Source organism: Cavia porcellus, unplaced genomic scaffold (genome assembly GCF_034190915.1).
Source record: "Cavia porcellus strain 051 isolate PalLab524CR breed Dunkin Hartley unplaced genomic scaffold, mCavPor4.1 scaffold_3, whole genome shotgun sequence".
Lineage (NCBI taxonomy): Eukaryota > Metazoa > Chordata > Mammalia > Rodentia > Caviidae > Cavia > Cavia porcellus.
This window is the reverse complement of record NW_026947486.1, coordinates 43,743,268-43,765,597: the sequence shown is the minus strand read 5'-3', so window position 1 is coordinate 43,765,597 and position 22,330 is coordinate 43,743,268. Positions and strand designations below refer to the sequence as shown.

Sequence of the window (22,330 nt, the reverse complement as noted above, 5' to 3'; positions counted from 1 at the left end):
TCCTTGATTCTCATACAGTTCAGTCAGTAATCCGTCAAGACCTGGGCTTTTATTTTTTGGTAGTATTTTAATCACATTTTCAATTTAATGAATTTCAATTTAACTGATATTGGCCTATTCAAAACTTTTATATCTTCTTAAATCAGCTTTGGCAATTCATCTATTTCTAGGAATCTGTCCATTTCTTCTGTGTTCCCTGTCTTTGGCAAGAAAAAATTTTCAAAGTATTGATGATCTTCTGAATTTCCACAGTATCTGTAGTGATTTCAAATTCTTCATTCCTTGTTGCATGAATTTGAGTTTTTTTGTTTTGTTAAAGATGATTAGGTACTTATCAATTATTTTTATTCTTTCAAATAACCAACTCTGTAATTCATTAATTCTTTGTACTATTTTCTTAAATTCAACTTAGTTAATTTCTGTTCTGGTATTTATACCTTCCTTGTATGGTCTTTGGGCTTCACTTACTCTTCTTTTTCTAGAAGCTAAGATTGTAGCATTAGGTTGTTTATTTTAGTACATTCTATTTTGCTGATGTGAAAATTCATATAAATTTACCTATTCATATAAATTTACCTATTAGGACAGTTTTCGTTGCATCCCACAGGTTTCCGTAACTTTATTTGCATTTTCATTTGATTGTAGGCATTTTATAATTTCTTCTTTAATTTTGTCTGTGATCTGTTTGTTGTTCATGTGGATGTTATATATTTTCCATGTGTTTATGGAGATTTTGTGGTTTCTTTTGCCACTAACTTCTAATTTTATTGCAGTATGGCCAGATAATATAATATGCATGGGATAATTTCAATTAATTTCCTTTTACCTAAGCATATTCTGTGGGATAGTGAATTGTGTGTGTTAGAGAACATCCCATGTGCTGCTGAAAATGTGTATTCTGATGTTGTTGAGTGGAACACTCTGTAAACATATACTAAGTTCTTTGGTTCCCAGGTTTTGTTCAATTCTGTTATTTCTTTGCTGAGCTTTTTGTTATTGACCTGTCTCTTTGTGACAATGAGTTATTGAGGTCCCCCAATATAATTGTGGTGTTCTTAATATGCATTTTTCATGTCTGTTAAAATTTATTTTATATAGTTACATGCTTCCATATTTGGTGCATATATATTTATGACTGCTCTCTCCTCCTTGAGTTTTTCTCCTAACAAGTGTGTGGTGACCTTTTAAAATTATTTTTTAAAATTTTTTAAGTTTATTTTGGTTTTAAAAACTGAGGAAAAAAGGATAAAAATGGTACAGAATTTCAAAAATAGGAAATTAACACTATTGAATATATTGTAAACTGATTTTGACAGTAGTTGCTCAGATTACAAGATTTCAACATGAAAAACTTATCAAACAGTAAGATGATGAAAACAAAGCTTATATTTGATGAACTAACAGAAATTAATAGTATAGTTATCTATCATTTATATATTTGCATATGCACATATATAAGTATATATATTATACATATATATAATCTTTCCCTTCTTTCTTTTCTCCTTTCCCCTACCCCAGTTGTTCTTTCCTTTCAAGTACTTTTTCTTTCTCTCTCATTTTCACAATCTGTATTGTACATTTTGAATCTTATTTACTCTTTTTTATTTACACTAGGGAGACAATACAATATTTACACATGTACATGAGAATTCATTTCACTCTAATATGGTCTCTATTTGCATCTATTTACCTATAAAAGCCTCACATTTATCCTTATTTATAGCTAATACTCCATTGTGTAAAAAATAATGCATTTTTATCCATTTCAATTATCTTCATTTGAAGTTCACATTTCCTTCAATCAAAATAGCTACCCATGCTTTTTCTGGTTTACTGTTACCTAGATTATTGTTTTCTGGCCTTTGGATTTTACTTTGTGAGTTTCTTTTTGAGTTAAATATTTTTCTTATATACAGAATATGGTTGGATTTTGTTTCTTGATCCATTCCATCTGTCTGTTCTTTCTATTACTGATGAATTGAGGCTATTTACATTGATGATAACAACTAATGTGTTTTGGTTTGTCTTTATCGTGTTATTTTCCTATTGATTACTCCCTATTTTCCTTTCTGTTTAATTGCTTGCTCTTCTTGGTGGTTACTGTCTGGTTTGATTCTTGGAATTGTCATTTTGTCTTTGTCTGGAATGTCTTTCAGTATCCTTTGTATTGTTGTTTTAGTTGTTATGCATTTCTTCAGTTGTTCTTTGCAATGGAAATATCTTTTTTTCCCATTAAATGTGAGAGATAGTTTTGCAGAGTATATCAACCTGATTTGGAAGTTGTCTTTTTTGGTTACTTGAAAAATATTTCACTCTAAGCTCTCCTTGCCTTGAAAATTTGTGTTAAGAAGTCTGCCTTGATTTTGATGGGGGTTATCTTTATATGTGTGTGTGTGTGTGTGTGTGTGTGTGTGTGTTTGTTTTTTTTCCTCAAATAGCTGTTAATGTTCTGTTATTATGCTGAATTTCTAGCGTAGTGATTAGTATATGTCTGAGTGTAGACTTATTTTGGTTTGACTAATTGAGCTTCTGTGACTCAGTTATCTCTATATTGGTTTCTATTCTCATACTTCGGAAATTTTTTGTATTCCTGGTGCAAATAATTTTTGTCATTCATGTTCACTCTTGCTTTTTCACTGACACTATTACTATATTATTTTTCTTTGTGTTGTATTGTAGCTGTTGAATTGTTTTATAATACTTTGTTATTTTCAGGAGATCTTTCCTTTCATGATGGGTAGCTGTCGTTTCATAATATTTTGTTATTTTATAGAGATCTTTCCTTTCATGATTGGTAGCTGCAATCATTTCTTCAAAATCTGAAAGTCTGCCTTCAATTTTGTTCAAAAAGTTTTGCCAGCTTTAAGTGGAATTTTTGACTTCCTAGATATCTGCTTTAATCCATTCCATGTATTCTTTTTCATTACTGTATTGATAATTCATGATTTCCATCCTCCTTTTCTCATCATATATTTTCTTATTTATCTCTGTCTAGATTTGCTGATCTTTAAAAATGTTGACATTTCTTTTGTTACCTGAGAGATTATTTATGAAAATATTTCCTCTATATTCTCACGAATTTGTTTCTTTACTTTGGTTGTTACGATTTCAGCAATTTCAAGTGTGTGTCTTCTATTTTATTCTTTGTTAGTGTCTCCTGTACTTACTCTGTGTGGGCTTCAGATCTGAGATTGCATTTTGCCTCTTCATTTTGTCATTTTCTATTTCAAATTTTTTATTTTGTTTTCTGTGATGATCTTTGTGAGTTTTTGTAGTAGATAGCCATATCACCAGTATCATGGCCTCTCTGAGCAAAGTCTGTTCTTCAAGGATGTTTTCAGCCAAGTTCTGCTCTCTTTCTGAGCTGGCTGCTCACCTTGTGCAGGCCTCAAACATCTATTGGCTTATACTTTTATTGTTACTTCATAGTTTTCATTATCTCCAGTCTCTTCTCTCCATCTATTGTGTCTTATTTGGGACTGTGCTAACTACTTGATTGCTGATGTTCCTTCTGGTCTCAGCCTTTCTAAGTGGTTCACTTCACTCCTGACAGTAGCAAGGGGAGGAGGGATTTCCCTACTCTGGCATTATTCACTTGTGTTCTTGTGATGGCAGAGGGGCAATGAGAGTGACCACTGCCTCTTGTGCCCTTCACTAAGGTTACCATGATGGCAGAGGGATGATGATAGTGACTGCCACCTCAGGCACTCAACATAAATACTTTTAATACACCATGAGATTAACCATAATGAATGTTATAACTATATAGAAAATAATTTTTAATTTAGTTTGTCCCGAGATCATCTTTTAAAGAAACCTTGTTGTTTTACCAATAGAAAATTTAGCCTTTTAACCAATACCAATGCAAACATACTATATTACTTTTATTTTATAAACATACCACAATAATACATGTAGCTATATTTATTGGAGTGCATCTCCCATTAAGTTATGAATATCATTGGGGTCCCATTAATGAACAATATCTAGAATAAGGTATTTCTAGACAGGTTCTTTTTCATTCACACAAGGGGACTCCTGTCCAACAGTCCTAAGTCTCTATTTAATTATTTTAACAAATATTTAATGACATCTGAGAGCTAGATAATGGTAATTAACATATTATTTTTGAGCAATGAAAGACTCTCAAATTATTGTGCAAAGAGAAAGACATGGATTATATTTGTAAAGCTAATGTTACCATTATGATCAGCTGACAATCAGGATGGAAGCATGTCTTTGGTTTTAATGACATCTATAAACCAGGTTAAAATATAGACAATGATTTCAAAAATCCAAAAATGCAAAAATAAAAATTTTTTTTATCTCAAACAAAACAGCTTTTATACATTAGACATACAAACAAACAAACACACATTAGTTAATATGTTTATAAAAGCAACATACACTCAGATGTATTTGTTCTAATTGAATTATAATATCTCTTTTATAATTTTTAAGTTGCGGTTTATAAATAGACTAGTCAGACTTTGTAAGTAAATTAACAGAGATCTCGGATAAGAATTTGAAGCAGCAGAAACTTTTTACTCATAAGTAATATTTCTTTTGTGTTTTATTTTGTCTTTAGAAGCTTGAAAACACCATACCCTGTTTTTCTTTTATTTATAGCTCAGCTTGTTCACTGTCGTTCTTTTTGCCACTTATTCAGATCTTTTTCTAGTAGCATTTGTGTGACCCATCTCTATAAGATTTAATACAATTTGGGTCAACATTACATCTTCAGAAACTTTTAGATAATTTTCAGATTACATTTATGGCCCTAACCACTTGTCACTCTGCTAAGGCTCCAGCTGGGACCATGTCCTGCCTTCTAGTTCCAGGTTTCCAAGATAACAAAGCACCTGCTGCAAAGATTTGATATAGTTTTTTTTTCTGTTTTCAGTTTTTAATCTATATTTCTAAATGTCAATTAAAGCAGGATAATTTAGGCCACTTACATGAGGAATGTGTGTGGGCTGTCTCCTCTGAAGCTATAGTAATTATAGGCACATGCTATTATGCCCATACAGTTTCATTGTCAGTATGATGGAACTGCCACTATTAGATGATGTAGGAGCAGCAACATTGCTCCTCTATATTAGAGGGCAGGCACCAGGGCATCATGCATGGGCAGAGGTGAGGAACATGGTGGCTGTTTTTTTCTTACACATTTAGATCACAGTGACACCATGCACAAGGGAAAATTTGAGGCCATCTGGAAATCCATGCAGTTCAATCCAGAGTGTGCAGCTGGGACACAGTTCACATCCTCCTCTGTGATCAACATGATGTTTTTACAAATCAGACATTTGGGTTTTCCTAAATTTACATTTATTGGTACAATTTAGGTATACAAAATGATCACATTCATTATAGGAAATTTGTATCTGTACATCTTGATTCCTATTTTTTCCTCGTTTCCATTTCCTCTTGCCAAATCCCTTTCTCCTCCCCATTTACAAAGCTCAGTTCTCATTTCATTTTTAATTTCTCATTTTAAAATTTCCTTTCCTTCCTTTCCCCTCCCTATTTACCTTTTCCTTTCAATGTTTTTTTTCATATTCTACAATATCTCTTGTATTTTTATGTTCTTATTTGAATTTTCAGTTTTTCACACAAGAGAGATAATTATATTCACACATGTGTGCATGTGTGTGTGATTTATTTCACTTTTGATGATGATTTCAAGTTCCATCCATTTATCTATGAATGTGTTGATTTTTGTATTTCTCCCAGCAACTCAAACTCACAACCTCAACATTGCTGTCACATATACCAGCCTCTAAAATTTTGCAGATACAAGCCACTGAATTTTTCTATCAATTTTATCTGATTCTGAGTTTCTCCCAGGAGGTAGTGGTGCAAAGGTTGTATTTTACATGTGCTGTGATCCATGCAATTCTTGCAGTTCTTGCGGTGAAGGACCATGAGAGAATGAGAAAACAAAGAGACAAAGCTGAGGTCAGGTGGAGCACTTATCCTCCTTATGGGAGGAAAAGAACTGCCCCTGAATGGCAGGGGCCTTTATACATTTTAGCAACTTAATGTCATATGACACCCCATTGGACTAGCAGCACACTGTTTAGGTCATCATGGAGCTAGGTGTTTTTTGTGCTAAAGCCTCTTTTTTTTACATGGCTTGCCCCAGTTGCTCTTTTTTCTTGGCAATTTCATGCTCCATACTTTTATTTGTGGTCAATTTTTAGCTTTAATGGCTCCCAACATTCCTGAGTTCCTCTGTGGGTGGTGACTCTGGTGCTGGTCAAAGTGGCCCCTTTGTAAAGTGTCTGCCTTGTTGGATATCTGCTGTAAGCATCTTTATTTTCTCTGTGACTGAGGCAGAAGTCTTTGGAAGAAAGCTCCGTATTAGATTTAAGACTGACTGAACTAAATTCCAAGTTGAAAAGATCTCAGGGAAAACCATTTTTTCCATGTCACATACCTGTTTAAGACTTTTTTCTAATTTGTTTACAATTGCCTACATCCATTTGTCCTCCTGAGGAAACCATGGAGCACAGGCTGGAGAGAAAGAATGAAGGAAATAGCAAAAGAATATTGATATGACCATGAAACACTGGAGACAATGTTCATTGACCCGAAAATCAAAAAATGAAAAACAGTTGAGAAAAGAGAAAAAGAAGACAAACTGAACAAAACAAAGAATAAAAGTGAAAAGCTAAATGACCAAAAAAAAAAAATAGAAAAAGAAAAATGGAACAAATAAACAAACTAAAAGAAACAAGAAATTGTCAAAGACCAGGTTACATGAATGTCAACTTGCTGACTGTGAAGAGACATCTGGCTGTGTGGGAAAGGCTCACAGTCACAGTACTCTCAAATCAAGATAACACCACAACTGAGGAAATTGAGGACATGGGCTGTTGATACTCTATTCTAGAGTAACAGAGCTGTCAACCTTACAGATCAGACATTTCTCTTAACTGGCAAAATTTACTGATTTGAGAAGTCTTGGAACTAACTTCCCAAAGTCCTCCTCAGTTCCTGCCTTCCCTCAGTACCTCATTCCTTTGTTTGAACACTAAATAAATATGGGCTGTTCAGAGAAGCTCTTAACTTTATTCCTAGAGAGTCTTTACTCCCAGGAAATTTTGACCTTCCTGGACTTCCCACAAACCATAAGTCCCTTGCCTGTTTTTATTTAGGCCATTTGCCATACATTCATTTTAGGAGATTGGGGGCCTGAGCAGTCCCCAAGAAAATTCCTCTGGTGCCCATAGTCCTGTGGTAGTGTCCAAGTCAGAGCCCAAAATTCTTCTAGGTAATCAAGCCAATTCTACAGTAGGAATAATGTTGGGTTTGAGATTGGTCTTGGCCTTGGGATTTTAGTGTTCAGGCCAGTCTTCAGCCAGCATCTTTCTGCATGTCTCTCAGCACACTACCCATGTCTCCTTAACCTGTTTGTCTCTGTTATTCTCTCAGTTGCTGTGGCACCCTTAGAGAGACCACCAAGGGATGTTCCCAGTCCCATGTATATTTGTCTCTTCCCAGGTCTTTCTCAGCTTCCATTGTTCCCATCTCTGTCTTATCATGTTGTGTATCATACAGTGGAGGTGGGGTGCTTTTACTGCTGCAGAGACAGCCCAAGTATACTTGATCTCCATTCAATCTCCTCTCCAGTATGTGGAGTGTCAAACTCCCACTTGTTATTCTGCAGTGGCCCAAGACTACATAAATCCCATGCTTCTGTATCTCTCTGTCAATCCACTAGTCAGAGGGCAAAGAGAGTAATTCTGTTTCACTCACTACTTTCACCACGTCTGGTTGATTCCTATCCTTGTTGCTATTAGTGCTTGCATTTAGCCACTATGTCACACATCAAAATAAACAAATAAATAATACAGTGCAAACAAAAACAGGTAGACTATTGTGGAGGGAGCAGTTTTCCAGTTGCTCTGCCCTGTGTGTGCTTGCCAACCAAATTTGTTGCCAGGGTGCAGTGGAGGTAGGTAAAAAGGCCAAGGCACTTCAAATTCTAAATATATGTATGTTATGTGGCTTGATTTAGTCTTAGTATTGCAGTTTTTTTGAAACTCCCTACAATGACAGTTCTTGCTCTACAAACAGGTGGCAGTTCCATTGGAAGCTCTTTGTGCTGGTTCACTGATTTATAAAGTACTGTGTCTGTTTTATTTGATTTACAAGCTTCTCATTTTGGATTGATTTTGATATCAAGATGTATATGCTTCCTTTCTTTTTTTTTTTTAATTACCTGTCTTTCTAGTTGATTTTCTCTGAGTAGCTTCCACATGGTGCTTCCATTCAGCCATTATGAACATTCTAACTTGGATTTGTTATAGAGAGCATGCAGTTATGTTTTCTTTTCTCATCTCATTTAACAGTCTTTGTCTTTGAATTGTTGTATTTATGCTACTGAAGTTTAAAGTGACTGTTGGTATAGTTGGATCAATATGTACAACATTTATTATGGTTTTTTATTTACTGCCTTTGTTTTTTATTTCCTGTTTTATTTTGAACTTTTCTGTCCTTTAGAATTTTGAGGCTTTATTCTAGTCCTGTAATCTCCTTTTTTAGAATATTGAACAAAATTTTAAAAATCTTTTCATTTGTTGAGCTGAAGTTTGCATTATACATTTATGACTAGTATAAGTTCATATTTAATTGGTTTATTGCTTCAAATATTACTTATATTTCTTTCTCTGTATTGTCATTACATGTATGTCACATTTTATACAGCTATGTCATGGTTGTTCAATAATATATTGAGTTTTAGTTTTAATTATTCTTTGATTTACATTTTGTATGTTGGTACTGACACATTTGAAAACTCAAATTCTTTTGTCAGTTAAACCCAGGCTGTTGATGAGCTTATCAAATGTTATTAATTCCTGTTTCAGTATTTTTGATCTTCAGTATGGAATTCACAGTTTCAAATTTTTTCTTGAATACTGACAAAATATTGTGTATATTTATGGTGTATAAAATGATGCAATAATATATATTTATACACAACATGGGACAACATGAGATGATTGAATTAACCTAACTAAAATATCCATCATTACTAACATTTCCTTTCATTACTTTGTTAGAATTTCCATATCTGCTTTATATTAGTCATCTGTTATGGTATGTTATGTACTTTCTTCATGAGTGAACTATCATTTTAAATTTGTTTTGATTTCTTAAATTTTCTTAAATAAGTACGTATCAGTACTTATTCTGTTTCTTCAAACTTTTTCTTTTTAAGATGTTTTGTAACTTTTTGTTGGGAGCTGAACATGATGTATTAGCTAAACAAACTGTGTTAAATAGACCTTTGTTGGTCAGGAGACAAAGTGGTAAGAGTGGAATTGTTATTTAGTCGTAATATCTCGGTCTTTCAGGTTCCGGGGCCTATGAGTTGTGACCTTATTCAGTGCTTCTCAGGATTTTTTTCTTCCTTTAATTGAAACATGATGGTTATAGCAGTTTGGAGTTGTATATTTTTCTTCTATCTGGTTGGTTAGGTACTCATCAAATCACAGTAGTCTAGGCTACAGTAAAATAATTTTTCTTGCAAGATGGACCCTGTCTACAGTTATTGCCTATAGAAAGACTATGAGGACAGGAGCTTGTGCTCACCTTGTGGATCATACCTACTGCTTGTGCAGTCTGTTCTACTGCAGATTTTCTCCTTAAGTAAAAATTTTTCCTTTTACTTTATCTTGGAAGCTACAGTGAGCTGGTTATAGCTGTGCAATTCATGGAGAAAATACAGAATTTCCTTGTACTTCTCTACATTATATTGTTTCTTTAATTTTTCTGTATATTTAGCAATAATTTTTTGGTCAGATTGTTTTTTACTCTGGTGGAACTGCTTATCTCTCTTTTTGTTCTCTAAGTTGTTTTCCAGTGTCAAGATTCTGAATTTCAGAAAGTTTGTCTTACTGTCACCCACCACTTCACCATTTTCTCAGTAACCTTTTTAGTGCTAATATTTTTGAGGCCTTGTTTTTCTTATTTCAAATATGAATACCCAATAGATATGTTATAGTTTTTATTTTACTTTATTATTTTCACATTTTATAAATATGAATAACTAAATTTCCTATTAAGTATTATAGAATAAAAGTATGCTCTTTTACATAGCATATAGCTTAAAGGAAAAAACTGTTAAGCTGTCACGCAATTTATAAGGAAATATTTGACAGATGTCTCAGCAATGCATTTACAACATTGAAATTGTTGAGAAAGACAAAATTCTACAACTGCCATTCTTAAAAGAGAAACCTTATCCTTTAGGAATTTTTATTAATATAAATAATTTTAGACTTCATCAAAAGAGGAAGTAAAATGCAGAATAAAAACCAGTAATAATTCACAACCTTTCCAGGTCCTGAAACTAAGATAACTGGCAAACAACATAGTGAAATGAAACAAAAAGAACTGTAGGATTCAAGGAAAAAAAGAGGAAAGCGAGAAATTGGAGAAAATGAAGCTAATTCAGAGGAATTAATGAAGAAGTTCAGAATGTTAGCATTGGCTCCTAGAGAAGGAAATATGTCTCAGAAAATATAAGGTAAGTGCTGCAAGGTTTAGCAACCGCAGTGATAAACAGCACACTAGCATAATAAGCAAAAATAAGAGTCCACACTTATTGTAAGCTTCAAATATAGTGCATGGCTTTAATCTGAAAGTAACTCAATAAGGTAGGCTAGTGTTGGAGAAGAAATTCACTTTGGCCTCCACAATATTAAGAAATGATATAATCAGCAGGCATTTTTTAGAAAGAGTTTATTGTTTAAGATTGAGCTACTTTGGGAATCAAAAGTCACAGAAGAAGAATGCTTTAAGATTTCTGGGGTCCTCCTACTGCAGAGATTAGGTGAGGGTTGGCCATAAGAAGTATGCCCATAGTGGCAATGCTGGTTATGGATTACTCAGAAAATTCAGCAATGGTTAACTGAAGATGTGGAGGGCACAGTGATTGTATCCTCCTTAGGGAGAAGCCTAGTTGTTTGCTTGTGGTTTTTAGAGGGGGTTAACTCTGAATATGCTTGAAGTCCAGTCGACTACTTTGACCCTTAATATCTACTTCCATGACAGCACTTAGTACTCTGATATTTTTCATTTGCTAACATGATAAGGGATAGATAGATAGATAGATAGATAGATAGATAGATAGATAGATAGAATATGCTTGTATGTTTGCCACATGCTATGGCATAGGGGCTTCTGGAGCACGCTGAGTATCTCACAAGACTATGGGCCACAAAGCTAGCTGAAGATAGCAGTTAGTTGAGGTGGGCACAAAACACTAAAGAAAACTGGAATGATTATAGCCCTGACACAGACTAAACAGCATTGACTGACTCTGCCCAGTGGCAAAGGTAGGACAGATTTGGCTTTCACACAACATCACATATTTGTTAAAATACAAAAGCCCTAGTTGTGATTCACTACTACTTTTCCATGTCTGGTGTATTCCATTAGCACAAGTCCCCAAAAGAAAAGTCACTGAAACATGAAAACACGGACAAAAAGTTTGGACCCATTTCTCTTTATCTAAGTTTTAGAATTTTTCTTTAAAATGCTCTAAACAGGGCCTGATGAGGATACTGTTGGGAGCTCAGAGGACCAACATGTTAACAATGATGTACCTGGTAAAGACCAACCTTAATAGGTCTCAGTTGAAAAAGGGTTTACATTGGTAGTTGGACTCCCAGGTATGTGTATTAAGTTCTGGCAGAAAATCTGTCTGCATTCTGTGCATGTACAGAGACTTTGTGGGAGACAGTTTTAGCACAGTAGACTAACCTAAGGAAAGGAATTTCAAGACAGTTTAATGTTCAAAGAAAGCATGGCTAATGTTGAGAGCTTTTAGTCAGCACTACCTTGAGAATCAAGAGGAAATGATTCAGCAGAATAATTTAAAATGCTTTGAGTTTGCCCAAAAAGAATGTGATAGTAAAGATAGGGCCTGCAAAGATAATGCAGAGGAGAATCTGGCTGCTGAAAACACTAGCATTTAAAAAACAAATTTTTAAAACAGGATAATAGAAAAGATGGCCTGAACGTATCATAAGAGCCAGCAGGATTCCATCCTTTGCAGGCTCAAAATTGCAAAGGTAGAGGACTTTGATTTGAGAAAAGAGCTCCTGGGGTACCATGCTCCAGAGTGGCATAGTCTATGGAATAGGTATTGATTCCCCAGAATTCAGTTCCCTGTGCTCAGCCATCCTGTAACTTGGAGGACTTGGTAACAGCCAGGAAGATTCAAAAGGTCTCAGCTACTGCTCTAGCTGTCAACAGAACATGGCATCAACTACATGGCACTGCTTTCACATGCATAAAGGATGCAAGAGTTGTAGTCAGGAAATCTTGCATCCATATTTCAGATAAAGTCCTGGAAGGCAAGGTATTATGTCCCTGAGAGAACTGTGCATATGAAACTGTGAGGATGAAGCCAAAAGTGCAGTGGAGAAGCCAGGATGTTGGAAATTTCCAGGCAAGTGAAACATCCAAGCAAATTCAAGAGAAGTGGGCAAAGCAAACTCAAGAGAGAGACCAAGGGCTGCAAACACTACAGTGCAATAGGGGTGGGCCACCCATACCTTTGGAGTTCATGCCTTGCCATAAATTGCCCTGGGTTTGGAATAGAACTCCTATGGGATTTGATGTTTGTGTTTAGGATTTTGTTCCTGCTTTGGTCCCATTTTTTCTATCCCCTATTTTGTTTTGGCATCAGGATTGCTTACACTGTGCCTTTGTATGGCAGCAATGTTTTAAACTTTCTTTTCACTTGTATAGGTGCTCATAGCTAAGAGTTTGCAATAAATCTAAGAAGACACTTTGGACATGGACATTTCAGCAATGATGAAACTATTTTGGCTTGGGAAACTCTAAGAGATAGACTAAATAGATTTTACATAAAAGAGTTTGCATAGGGCTTTTGAGAAGTGCTTGGATCCCAAGCATCTTGCACTCACGAGGGGATTAATTTATAGCTAAATGTTTTATTAGGACACTCATCAGTGATTAGGTTATAGATAATTGTGATGTTTTAAACTGAAGCCTGGTTGGAGGAGGATGGTTACTGAGAAAGTGAGTGATTCAGAAGGGACTGTCTCCTTTACTCTTCCCTTGATCTTTCTCTGTCTATTTCCTGTTGTCATGACATGATCTATTCCCCCTCCATGAAGCTCCTCTGCCATGCCACCGTGCCTTGGAGCCAGTCAGCCATGGACTGAATCATTTACATACTTTGATCCAAAAAAAAAAAAAAAACCATTTCCTTCTTTATCTTGTGGGTGTCAGGGATTTTTTCCCCCACAGCAGTAGAATAACCAAGACAAACACAAAACCTAAAGACAAAGAGAGTTTGGAGCAGTTTTTTAAGCCCTAAGATAAAACAGTTGTTAAGCTGGGTCTTTAATCCTGCAAAACAAACCATTAAAACAGATGAAGAAATAAAGGTTTCATGGGTAAGAAATTGTAAGGCAATACATGACTACTAAACCAGCATTACAGAAAATAATTAAGGAAATCATACACAGATAGAAGGAGCCCAACAGCACCAAGAAGATCAAAGGAAAAAAATATATCTATATCGGAGATTAGTTAAACAAAGGGAAAAAAATGAAGAAATGAACATTGAAAGAATAATGCAATGACAAGCCTTAGCACATTACAATAATTATATTTTTATTTTAGTTTATTAATATATCAGAGTCCTAGCCAAGATCTGCAACTTTCCATATGAGAGATGTGGTATAAGGATGAAATAAGAATCAGAGACAAATTTAATAATGCATGATGACAGAACTGGAAAGTGAATGTCTCTGGATGGTCAGAGACAGAGACATTTCAAACTAGCCACCATTTATTGAATACAAACAATATTCAGACAGATTTTCAGATGACTCAGAGGCTGGCAGTGATGCTGATGAAAATAATTTCACATGATTTAGAGGGCAGGTTATGATTACATGCTATGATTATATGATATTATGTTGATGTAGACAGTGGGGAGAGAGGGCTGGTTAAGAATGAGTTTGTCCTATCCCCAAAGGGAAAACGTATTTTGATTACTACTAGGTTGTCACGGTACCAGGATATTTTTAGTTGATGTAATCTTTCCTGGGGCATCACAGTATCACAGGAAAATTGAGGTCTAAACTGTGATCAGAGGTATATAGAAGTTTGCTCCCACATACCATGTCCAGACCTCCTTGATAAGGCACAAGGCCATGAACAAGCACTAGTCACAACTTAATTATGAAAAGATTTTTCCTCAACAATTATACAGAATGGTCCTCAACATTAGTACATGTGTGTAGTACATAATGTTCACATTCCATTTGGGAAGATGGTACATGTATATAATACTTTTTTTATTTTAAAGATAATGAAAAACAAAAATGATATAGAATTTCAAAATGAGATGTTAGAAAATTAACACTGGTTATTATATTGCTTATTGTTATCATCCAAATAATTTCTCAGATTGCCTTATATAGGAACGCAAAATGATCAAACAATATAAGCACTAACTGTTCCTTTCAACACACGGATAGAATTAGTAGTACAATTATCTTATCTATCTTGTGTAAATATATTTCCCCTTTCCATTTTTCTACCTTTCCCCATTCTAATTGCTTTTACTTTTAAACAGTCAGATTTCATTGGTACCTTTCAGACATACATAGTGATCACATTCATTTAGAATGTTTGTACCTATACATGATATAACTTTTTCCCCATTCCTCTACTCCCCCTTCAACCCTCCTTCCCATCTCCATTTATAAGTTTGTTTCCCTGTTTTTCTTTCTTTTCTCATTTTTTCACTTTTTCTTTCTTTCATTTCTGCCTTCTCTTCTCTTTTTCCACTCCACATTTGAAGATTTCCTGTTTCACAGTATCTGTTATACATTTTGGTCCTTATTTACATTTTCAGTTTATCACACCATAGAAACAATGCAGTATTTATATATGTGCTCAATTTCACTTAAGAAAATGATCTCAACGTGCATGCAATTACCTACAAATACATTAAGCTTATCCTTTATGGCAAAGTAGTATTCCACTGCATTAAAAAATCACACACATCTTCTTTGTCCATTAACCAGTCGATGAGCATTTGGGTTGTTTCCAAGACTTGGTTATTAAAAACTGGGCTGCTTGTAAACATGAGTATGCATATATCACTGTCGTATAATGCATATAATTCTTTTGGAAAAGTGTCAAGAAGGGAAATAGCTGGGTCATATGGAACCTCTGATTTTGTTTTTTTGAGGAATCTCCACACTGATGTCTAGAGTGGTGGCAACAATGCTCCAACGAACAGTGGAGAAGGATTTCTCTTTCCTCAAAGCCCTGCCACCATATTTCTTGATAATAGCCATTCTTTCAGGGGTAACATGGAATTTCAGTGTTGTTATAATTTTCATTTCTAGAATGAAAAATGATGTCATATATGTCTAGACATCTTTTACAAGGCACAAGCCTTGGACAAGCCCTAGTCACAACTTAATTTTGAAAAGATTTTTCCTCAACAATTACACAGAATGGCCAATATTAGTACATTTGTGCAGTACATGATGTTTATATTGCATGTGGGAAAATGTTATATATATATATATATATATATATATATATATATATATATTTGCTGTTTGTACATGTTCAGCTGAGAAGTTTGTGTTCATATTTGACATCTATTTTTAAATAGGTCTTTAAACTTGGGGAGCTGACTTTTTTGAGTTCTTTATATATTCTATACAGTAATCCTTTGTCTGAGGCACAGTTGGCATTTTTTTCCCCTGTTGTGAGCTGTCCTTTCACTGTGTCAGTGGTTTCTCATACTGTGGAAAAGTTTTTAATAAGATGAGATCCAAGTTGTTGATTCTTTGTACTGGATCCTGTTTGATTTGGAATTTGTTTATGAAGTCTTTGTCTACACCTATATCTTCCAGTGTTCTATCTATTCTATATTTCAGCAGATTTAATGTTTCTGTTTTGATGTTTAGGTCTTTAATCTACTTCAATGTTAGTTTACTGCATTGATTTCTTTACCAAGAAACATGTGGGTCTAATTTTAATCTTCACCATGTGGGAAGCCATGTTCCCAGCACCATTTATTGAAGAGGCTATTTTTCTTCCATTGAATGTGTTTGGCACCTTTGTCAGAGATAAGTATCTCTGAAGTTATTTCTGGCCTGGATTTAGCTTAGTGGTGTAAGAGCCTGTCTGGCAAACACAAGGTTGTGAGCTAGATCCACAGTACCAAAAATAAATAAATAAATAAATAAATAAATAAATTCTTCTCTGAAGTTGCTTCTGTATCTTCTAAACTGTTCTATTGATTCTCAAGTCAGTTTTTGTTTTGTTTTATTTTGTTTCTCTTGCCAGTGTCATACTGATTTTTATCATAGTAGCTTTTAGTATAATTTCGAGTCTGTGATGGTGGTGACCCTGCATTGCCTTTTTGCTCAAACTTGCCTTTGGCTAGGTCTTATGATTTCAAATGAATTTTCGGATTGTTTTCCTCGTTCTGTGAGATACACTGTTGAAATTCTGATTGCCATTGAACTAAATCTGTATAACAATTTTGGAAGTATGCTCATTTTCAATATGGCAGTTTTTCTTACCCAACAGCAAGGGATATTCCTTGATTTTCTGATTATCATGTTCAATCTCCTTTTTTAGATGTGAAATTTTTAATTTAGATGTTTTTTTATTTCCTTCATTACATTGATTCCTATTTGTATTATTTTTTGGATGCTATCATGAAAGCTTTATTTTCCCTAACTTCTCTCTCAGTGAATTTTTTAAACACGTGTAGGACAGATATTGATTTTGAAATGTTGACTCTTTCTCCAGTTATGCTACTGCATTTGATTACTAAATTTAGAAGTCATTCAGAAGAGCTTTTCTATGTAGATAATCATGTCATCCTCGAGTAATGATAATTCAACTTCTTCCTTTCCTATCTGCATACCTTTTATTTGTCCTTTGTTATGTTCCTGACTTTAGAGTAAAAAGTTTCAGTTTTTGTCCATTTAGTATGATGTTGGTTTTTGTTATGCCATAGATTGCAGTTATGAGGTTGAGATAAAACCATTTTTGCAATTCTCTGTAGTGCTTTTTTAAAACATAAATGAGTTTTGGAATTGTCAAAAACTTTTTCTGCATCTATTGAAATGATCATGTGATATTTCATCTTTGGCTCTGTTTATATGCTGTATTAGATTTATTTATTTGTGCTTTTGAGCCATCCCTGATTTTCTGGAATTAATCCTACTTGGTCATGCTGTATGATTTTCTTGATGATTTACTGTATTCTGTTTCTTAGTATCTTATGGAGAATTTTTGCATTTAAGTTCCTTAGAAATTTTGGCCTGTGATTCTACCTTTTTTTTTTTTTTTTGGTGTTTTTCTGGTTTTGGTATCAGGGTAATACTTGCTTCCAGAAATGATTTAGGTACTATTGCTTCACTTTCAATCTCATTAAAGACTTTCAGAAGTATTGGTGTTAAATCTTCTCTAAATTTCTTGCAGAATTGAGCAGTGAATTCATCAGCACCTGGACTTTACTCTGTGGTAATTTTTTAGTTACATTTTTAATTTTATTAACTAATATTGGGTTATTCAGAAATACTATATCTTCTTGATTCAACTTTGGTAATTCATGCACAGCTAGGAAGTTGTCCATGTCTTCTATGCTTTATATCCTATTAGGCTAAAGATTTTCAAAGTAGGTATTGAATATTTTGTGAATTTCCACAGGATCTGTAATAATTTTGCCCTTTTCATTCATAATTGCATGAATTTGAGTCTACACTTTCTCTGATTTGATGAGATTACCTAAGGCTTTACTCATTATATTAAATGTTTCAAAGAACAAACTCTTCACTTCATTAGTTCTTTGTATTGTTTTCTTAGACTCAGTTGCATTAATTTCTTCTTTGATCTTCATAATTTACTCCCTTTTATGAGCTTTGAGCATAATATGCTTATCATTTGCTAGAAACTTGAGGTGTGTTATGTTTTTTATATGTGCTTATTCTATTTTGACGATGTGAAAATTCACCTATATAAGTTACTTCCTTAGAACTGCTGCCATTGCACCTCACATGTCCAACATGTTGTGTATCTGTATTTTCCTTTAATTGTAGATATTGTTTGAATTTTTATTTGGTTTCTTCTGTGACCCATTGGTTGTTCAGTAGGGTATTGTTTAATTTCTATGTATGTATGGAATTTCTGTAGTTTCTTTTGCCATTCATTGCCAATTTTCCACTGCATTATATCTAATAATATGCATGGATAATTTCACTTCCTTTGTGTTTTCTTAAACATGTTTATTGGCTAACATATGGTCTATTCTAAGGAACATCTCATATGCAACTAAGAATTTATATTCTGATTTTGTGGTATGGAACTCTCTGAAAACATCTACTAATTCCACTTACACGTTTGGCTCAGTTCTGATATACATTTGATGAGTTTTTTGTCTGTTTGACCTACTTCTTTGTGACAATGGGGTATTAAAATCCTCTGTTACAATTATTTTATTGTAGCCACTGCCTTTGAACCTCCCAGTCAGGCCTGCCTCCAACAGCATGCATCCTGCCAATTCCCTTGGACCTCCTGGCCCAGCCTACCTCCACCAGCAAACTTCCTGAGTGCCCCGCTGTCTGGCTTACTGCCTCCATTGGACCTCCCAGCCAAGCCCACTTACACATGAACACTTTGTGCATGACCCACCACCAGGGACGCTGCCAGAAGCTGTGCTCAGGTAATCCTCCCACCTCCTAGACCTAGTATTGCTCTTGATTTTCAGCTCCCATCCCTCCTCCCATAATCTTGCACTGCATTGGATTAACTGAGCTGGGTTAATGGGAGACTCAGTAACTTTTCACTCAAACAGAAGACTTCAACAGGCTCCAGTCAGTGTGGTGAGTTTGCCTCTAAAATAGAGGTCTTCAGTGTGTAAATAGAAGCAGTAGTAAAGTTCCCTTCAACTGTAAGACCTTGGTGAGCTTGGCAACATTTTGATGATTCCTTCCTGCACACAGAGAACATCAGACAGGTTGAGGAGTATGCCAATAGGGCCTCCCACAACTTGGAGCAAATTAAAATGGCCTAGGAAACACCTAGTGACATGTTAGGGCTTTAGTTGAGACAAACACAATAGACAGGGAGATCTGGTACCCTGGAGTAGCCTGAAGACATAGTAACACTATGAACAAATGGTAGAAGTACATTATTCCTAGGCTAGTCAGCACACCAAAAATATAGGACTCACCCAACAGGCCCTGAAGGAGGAATTTAGTTGACCGGCTCTCCTCTACAATGTGGTACTCAACAATTGGACAAACATCAACCACACAGTAGGACCCTAAGATATGTGTTAATGATACTTGAGATTATTGGGATTGAAAGACCAAATATTAGCCCAAAAATTGAAGATGACAAAATGAAAAAGCAAAGTGCAGTGTCAAATGTCTAGTACATCAGGGGCAAGTACAGGCAATATTGAAATAGAGGACTTTAAAAAGTTGTACACCAGAAATCTCTGAAAGATAGCAAGTGATATAAAGAAATACATCCATGAGGCTATAGAGGAAGTCAAATTAGAAATAGTTTCTCACCTAAAGACAGAAATAAAAGCCTTAGTAAAGGAGTTGCTCAGTATAGCTAGAGAAGAAATAGATTAAAAAAAAAAAACAAGAGTATCGGAAATTTGTTGAAACTTTGAATGAACAATATAGAAAAAAAGCAGAATACCTAAAATGAATTCAAAGAGATATATAAGAAATAAAAAATACTACTGAAAGCTGACAAATCATTTACATGAAGCTGAGGATAGAATTTCAGACCTTGAGGACAGGATCACAGTTAGGAATCATGAAAGGTTAGAACTTTTAAAAACAACAAAGCAGCATGAAATGACAATCCAGCAGGTTCAAGATGACACCAAGAGAAACAATATGAAATGAAAAGGCATCAGTGAAGCTGCAGGAGTCAGCATGAATGACATAGGTAAACTATTCACAGAAGTAATAGCAGAAAACTTCCCAAACATGGGCAAAAATCTGATATACACATAAGTGAGACATATAGAATGCCAAACAATCACAACCAACATAAGTCTACAGCCAAACATATAATAATTAGGATCCTACATATACAACATAAAAACAGAATACTAAAAGCTGTTAGAAAAATGATACAACTCACCTATCAAGGAAAGACCATTAGAATCACAGTAGACTTTTCAGCACAAATGCTCCTGTTAAAACAAGCTTGGAGTGAAGTACTTCCAATCCTGAAATAAAACAACTATCCACCCAGACTGATACACCCAGAAAAACTCTCTTTCAACTTTAATAGAAAAATTAGATATTTCTATGTCAAACAATGACTGAAGAAATTTATGTCCACAAAAAGAACCCTAGAAAGAGTACTGAAATACGTACTAGATGGAGATAAAAATGATTTCAATCACTAGAACAACAGAAAGATACCACCAGATAGGGGCTAGGAATTTAGCTCAGCAGCATAAGCACCTTGCAAGCAGGTGGTCATGAGTTTGATTCCCTGCACTGATAAAAAGAGAGAAAAAAAAAGAAACCACCAGATAGGAAAAGCAATTAAACAAGGGGAAAAACAGAAAGTAAACAACTGGAACATAACATGGCAAAATCAAGCCAGTACACATCAATTATACTCATAAATGTAAATGGTCTCAATTCACCTATCAAAAGAAATAAGTTGACAGAATGGATCATGAAACAAGATCCCACAATATGCTGTACTAAAAAAACACACACACACACATAGCACAAAGACAGGGATCCACAAGAGAAAAACTCAGCAAAGAAATATTAGAACTGAATCATGTCCTTGAGAAAATGGACTTAGTAGGTGTTTACAGAGTGTTCCACCCAACCACATCAGAATATACATTCTTTTCAGCTGCACATGGGAAATTCTCCAGGATGGATGACATATTAACTCATAAAATATTCTTAAGCAAATGCAAAGGGATTTATTATCCCATGCATAATATCTGACCATACTACACTGAAATTGGAAATCAAGGGCAAAATAAATTGCAAAATCTGCATAAATACATAGAAATTAAATAACAACCTTCTGAACAACCAGGGGGTTACAGGTGAAATTAAACAAGAAATAAAGCAATGCCTACAATTCAATGAAAATATGGATATTATACACCATAGTCAGTGGGACACAATGAAAATGGTCCTAAAAGGGAAATATATGCAATAAATAGTCACATAAGGAAAATGCAATGAGCACAAAAAAAAAAAGTAAAGCTTCATCTCAAGCTTCTAGAAAAAGAAGAGCAAGTCAAACCCAAAGCTCACAGAAGGGAGTAAATTGTAAAATCAGAGCAGAAATTAATACAATAGAAATTTAAAAATACAAACAAATAATGAATCAACAAGCTAGTTTTGGGAGAGAATAAACAAAATTATCAACCTCTAGCCAACCTTATCAAGAAAAAGAAAGAAAATACTTAAATTCATGCACTAAGTAAGGAAAAGAGGGAAAATTACTACCCATCCCATGGAAATTCAAAAGATCATAATACCTACTTTTAAAATATATACTCACATAGAATGGAAAACAGAAGAAATGAACAAATTTCTAGAAACATATGAATTATGAAAGCTCAATCAAGAAGATACAACAAATTTTCATGGCCCAGTATCAGCTACTGTAATTCAAAGCATGATTAAAAACTTATCAGCAAAGAAAAGCCCAGTTCCTGATAGATTCACAGCTAAATTCTGTAAGAAATTGAGAGAAGACTTGACACCAATACTCCTTAAATTCTTCAATTAAATTGAAAGGAAAGAAGTGTTCCCTAACTCATTCCTGGAAGCAAGTATCAATCACTCTGATATCAAAAGCAGAAAAAGACCCACCCAAAAATGAGAACTATAGGACAATATCACCAGTGAACACTGATGCAAAGGTTCTCAATAAAATACTGACAAACAGAATGAGGCAAATTTTCAAAATATCAACCAAGAGGGATTGATTTCAGGAATGCAGAGATGTTTAAACACGTGCAAATCAATAAATGTAATACATCACATCAACAGAGCCAAAAACAAAAGTCACGTGATCCTCTCAATAGATGCAGGAAAACCTTTTGATAAAGTCCAACAGTTATTCATGATAAAATCCTACAGAAACTCAGAACAGATGTTATTTATCCTTAATCTCATGAAGGTCATCCATAAAAACCAACATTTAACATTATAGTAAATGGACAAAAATTGAAAACCTTCACTCTAAAATCAGAAATGAGACAAGGATGTCCACT

The 22,330-nt window shown here is 34.5% G+C and overlaps 1 long non-coding RNA gene across 1 annotated transcript in view; it reads left to right on the top strand.

The window, feature by feature from the left end:
• Window positions 1-21,066, top strand: part of LOC134475465 (uncharacterized) — a 69,152-nt gene extending 48,086 nt beyond the window's left edge. The window contains exon 3 of the long non-coding RNA XR_010046601.1: window positions 18,546-21,066. This is a non-coding gene — a long non-coding RNA (uncharacterized LOC134475465). The remainder of the gene's footprint in view (window positions 1-18,545) is intronic.
• The last annotated feature ends 1,264 nt before the right edge of the window (window positions 21,067-22,330 follow it).